Below are 5,458 nucleotides of genomic sequence, written 5' to 3'. Positions count from 1 at the left end.
TATTCTTATTCTTTTATGAACTAGTGACGTGTGCAAGTACCAACGCATGGCAGACGGGAATTCCACAATATTTACAACTTCACTGTGAACCACATAATTAAGAAAAATGTATGACACTCAGCGTAATGTTAGCGTCTAATTGGCCCAGGGCCGTACCTTTGCGCATATCAGCTAAAGCCGCCCACATCCGCCGCCTAGGTTTGTGGGTGGTGAGGCTGGCTAACACTCCCAAGGTGTTAGTTGTAGTAGTAAAACATAAATACCCAAGCAAGTGGGTGGGGAAATGGCGCCGCGGTAGCTCAATTGGTTAGAGCACCGCACGCGTATTGCGAAGACGTGGGATCGTTCGCCACCTGCGGCGAGTTGCTTTTTCACCCACTTTCATTGCCATTAATTTATAATTTCTTTAATTCGATTACTAAGTACAAGTAGTTTCCCATATGTTGCCTTCGACGTCTTTGTTTGTTGGATGGATGGATGGATGTGTTTTGTTTAGTGGCGCAAGGGCCAGGTATGGCCAAAGAGCGCCATGACTGATAATGTTGTGTTAAGCGCTGATTTGTGAGTGGCGATGGTGGGATGTAACATGGCTGTAAAGTGGCCTAAAAATCAATCAGTGTCATGAAAGCGTAAAATAGTATAAAGCATAAAGTTATGGTAGTGATACATGTAGTGGTCTGTGGATACAGTACGCGTGATAAGTGGACATGGAGCTAAAATGCAAGAATATGTAACTAGCACTTATGCCTCCAGGGGCCTTTGGGCCTAAAGGCTGGGAGGCAGGTGCTTTCTTTATTGCACCTACCGCAGCAGAAACCTCTGTTAGAGGCTGTGCTACGGATTTCCTGGGGCTATAATATGAAAACTATGTACATCTTTTAAAAATCGAAACAGGCATTCATGTTTAAAGAGAGGTTCTATACCTATAATCATTTGAGGATGGAATGGAATTAGCTGCCGATGTGGCAATGGAAAATGCTTTTTCCTATTAGCGTCTAATTGAGTGCATTGCAGCAGGATGTGAAGCACGGTTAGTGGCTCACCACATTTATCACACGTGGGTGGATCGCCGCCGGACAAGAGGTATGCGTGTGTGCTGTATGTGTGTCCTATCCTGAGTCTGCAAAGTGTTACTTCTGTGTGGCGATTCTTTGATACCGGCGGCCAGTTGCCTAGATACGGCTTGATAACATGTAATTTATTTTCTGTCTCTTTATCCCACAAGCGCTGCCAGAAAGCCCTTAGCTTTTTTTCTTATTGAGGGCTTGAGGTCCATTACAGGGACAGTCGTGCAAGTGTTGGAAGCGTTTGCGTGGATGGATGTGGCTAGCTGGTCAGCCAACACGTTTCCCTCTATCTCTCGGTGCCCTGGCACCCAGCATACGACGATATGCTGCTTGGACTCATAGGTTGTGCATAATGCTGTGTAAAGAGATAGAATTACAGGGTTTTGATATTTCCTGACAGTTTTCAAAGTATTTACGGCACTCAAAGAGTCTGTGTATATAACTGCCTTTGGGATATTAAATTCATTTATGTGTTTAACGGCAGCCAATATCGCGTAGGCCTCTGCTGTGAAAATACTTGTGTTAGGGTGCAGAACACCGGCATCTGAAAAGGAAGGACCGACCGCTGCGTAGGATACGCCAGAATCACACTTCGATGCGTCTGTAAAGAATTCAGGAGAGGAGTATTTGTGCTGTAACTCGAGGAAGTACATTCGTATATGCGCGACAGGCGCGTGCTTTGTAACAGCTACGAAAGATGTATCACAGTCTATTGGTTGCCACTGCCACGGCGGGGGCCGTATAGCAGGGGACATAAGGTGGTATTCCAGCAGTGGAACCCTTGTTTCTTCAGCCATGTCTCTAACACGCATGGAGAAAGGCTGTGCCACTGTGGGCCGGTGGCGGAAAAGTTGACAACTGGACAAATCGTTTATGGTGTAATACGCGGGATGCTGACTGTTTCCGTTCACTCTAAGAAAATACATGAAAGACGAATATGTTCTCTGCAGATGCAGTGACCACTCATCCGATTCAACGTACAGGCTTTCCACTGGGCTTGTTCTAAAGGCGCCTGTGGACAGGCGAATTCCTAAGTGGTGGACAGGGTCAAGCATCTTTAGAGCAGTTGGAGTAGCCGACTGGTAAACTATGGCTCCGTAGTCTAGTCGTGTGCGTATGAGGCTTTTGTATAAGTTCATGAGACATTTTCTATCACTGCCCCAGGTTGTGCGTGAGAGAACCTTTAAGATATTCATTGTTTTCATACATTTGTTTTTGAGATACTTTATGTGCTGTATAAAAGTTAATTTCGCGTCTAAAATTATCGCTAGAAATTTATGTTCCCTGTTTACAGGCAGACGCTCATCATGCAACACAATTTCAGGATCAGGATGTAGGCCTCTTTTTCTAGAGAAAACAACACAGGTGCTTTTTTGTGGGTTCCGTCTGAACCCGTTCTCATCAGCCCATTTGGAGACCTTGTTAAGACCAAGCTGGACCTGTCGCTCACAGATTGCGAGAGAACTTGATTGAAATCCTATCTGGACATCGTCAACATATGTTGAATAAAAGATGTTATCTGGTATGTGTAGACGGAGAGAATTCATTTTTACTATAAAGAGCGTGCAGCTGAGCACCCCGCCCTGCGGCACTCCAGTCTCCTGTACAAATTTCCGTGACAAAACATTGCCAACTCGAACACGGAATGTCCGATTTGACAGATAACTTTCGATAACATTCAACATGTTTCCGTGTATACCTAAGTGTGAGAGGTCTCTCAATATCCCGAACCACCACGTAGTATCATAAGCTTTCTCCATATCAAGGAATACAGATAAGAAAAACTGCTTATGGACAAAAGCTTCACGGATACGTGCCTCTATGCGTATAAGATGGTCACTGGTAGATCGACCCTCCCGAAACCCGCACTGGTATGGATCGAGCGAATTGTTTGATTCGAGGAAGTGTAGTAGGCGACAGTTAATCATTTTTTCGAAAACTTTGCAGAGGCAACTTGTTAGTGCTATGGGTCTGTAGCTTGATACAGAGGAAGGATCCCTTCCTTGCTTTAGAATTGGGATTACAATAGCCTCCTTCCAAGCAGAGGGGATCTCGCCGGAAAACCATATAATGTTATAAATGCAAAGGAGGGTTTTTTGTGTTTCGGGCGGTAGTTGTTTCAACATCTCATATATTATGCGGTCTGAACCTGGGGCGGATGTATTACAACAGTTCAGTGCTGCCTGCAGTTCTGCTATGGAGAATGGTTCGTTGTACGCCACACCTTTAGCACATTTCCTTTGTAACTTTTGCTGTTCTATTCGCGTTTTGTTCTTTAGGAAGGTTTCGGAGTAGTGCGAGGAGCTCGATATGTATTCAAAATGTGCACCAAGAGAGTTGGCTTGATCTTCCAGGCTTTCTCCGTGACTGTTTACTAACGGTAAGGAATACGTTTGTTGCCCGTTAACTTTCTTCACTCTATTCCAGACTTTTCTCTCATCTGTGTAAGAGTTAATACTTGAGATAAACTTTGCCCAACTCTCTCGTCTTGCTTGTCGGCGCGTTCTCCTCGCCTGTGATTTAACATGCTTAAAGTTTTCCAAGTTTTCTGTTGTTGGTGAATCGCGAAGCAGCGCCCATGCTTTGTTCTGGTTCCTCCGCGCTTGCCTACATGCATCGTTCCACCAGGGAACACGCCGCTTAGAACCAGTGCCGCTCACTTGGGTAATACACTTAGAGGCGGCATCTAGTATAAAAGCTGTAAAATATGTGACAGCATCATCTATGGCTATACCGGACATCTCAGTCCACGTCATATGAGTAAGATCTCGGTACCGTTCCCAATCGGCTGATTCAACCTTCCACCGGGGGACCTGCGGGAGAAGTTGATCTTGCTCCGTCGTACTTAAGATTATTGGAAAATAGTCACTGCCATACGGGTTATTAAGCACACTCCATTTAAAATAAGGTAAAAGTGTCGGCGATAAAATGCTAAGATCTATGGCAGAATATGATTTGTTAGCTAGGTTAAAATACGTAGGCTCCTTTGTATTCAAGAGACATGCTCCAGAAGAAAAAAGCAGCTGTTCAATGACGCGACCTCGCGCATCACAGCGTGAATCGCCCCACAAACTACTATGTGCATTAAAATCCCCAAGGATCAGATAGGGCTCCGGGAGCTCATCTATTAATGATTCTATGTCTCGTCTGTGAAGCTGATAATGTGGTGGTATGTACAAAGAGCAGATGGTAATGAGTTTATTTAAAAGTACGGCTCGGACGGCCACGGCCTCAAGGGCCGTTTGGAGCTTTAAATGCTGACATGCTACACTTCTGTCAGCAATGATGGCTACACCGCCAGATGATGCGACAGCATCCTCGCGGTCTTTGCGAAATGTAACATACTTTCGGAGAAAGTTTTTGTGTATAGATTTTAAGTGTGTTTCCTGTAAACACAGCACTTTTGGATTGTGTGTTTGTATAAGTTCCTGCACATCATCAAGGTTTCTGAGAAGACCTCTGACGTTCCATTGAATTATTTGTGTATCCATATTGGGAGTGGATAGGTGCTGTGTCTACAGAAACAGAAGTAGTGATTACGGAAATTTCAATGATTAAATTACAGAGCCCTTTCGAGGCCCTGTAACGGGAGTTCTGCCCTTTCTGGAGCGTTCGAGGGAGCCTCGCCGCTCCTTAGGCGCTTGGGGCGCCGTGGGGATAAGTGTAGTGTCCATTGCCTCGTGTGAGGCGCCGGACACGTGCTCTTGCGAGCTAGAAGTTTTCAGAGAGAGTCCCGCCTTGGAGGGCAAGACCCCTCCGCCCACCGGCCCGGAGGTAGATGGGGCTCCCTGGGGGATCTGGCTGCGCCGGCCGTTGCCAGCGCTGGATGGGGCCGAGGAGGTTGGGGTAGCCTCGGCTGCGCCCACCTTCGGGGTCGATGGCCCCGTCTGCTGTGTTGGCGTAGCAGCGTTAGCTGCGGCCGCCGAGGGGGCGGATGGCGTAGCTGCCGCCTCACTGGGTGTGGGTCGGACAGCCGCCGGTGGCCGTTGTGACACTGCCCCCTTACGCGCCACATCGGCAAAGCTGCTCTTAGACAGGTATGACACCCGCCTACGTGCCTCTTTGAAAGATACGTTTTCTTTGACTTTGATTGTCACAATCTCTTTTTCTTTTTTCCATGACGGGCAGGACCGCGAGTATGCGGCATGCTCGCCATCACAGTTGACACAATGTGGAGTGTTCTGGCAAGTTTCGGAGGAATGTTCAGTGTCACTACACTTGGCACATGTCAGCCGGCCTCGACAGTTCTGTGAACTGTGGCCGAACCTTTGGCACTTAAAGCATCTGAGAGGATTGGGCACGTATGGCCTAACACGAAGTTTGATATAACCGGCCTCGATGCACTCGGGGAGGATACTTGAGCCGAAAGTGAGTATCAGGTGTTTTGTTTG

The sequence above is a fragment of the Dermacentor albipictus genome, chromosome 4, assembly GCF_038994185.2.
Source record: "Dermacentor albipictus isolate Rhodes 1998 colony chromosome 4, USDA_Dalb.pri_finalv2, whole genome shotgun sequence".
NCBI lineage: Eukaryota > Metazoa > Arthropoda > Arachnida > Ixodida > Ixodidae > Dermacentor > Dermacentor albipictus.
This window is presented reverse-complemented; position numbering follows the sequence as displayed.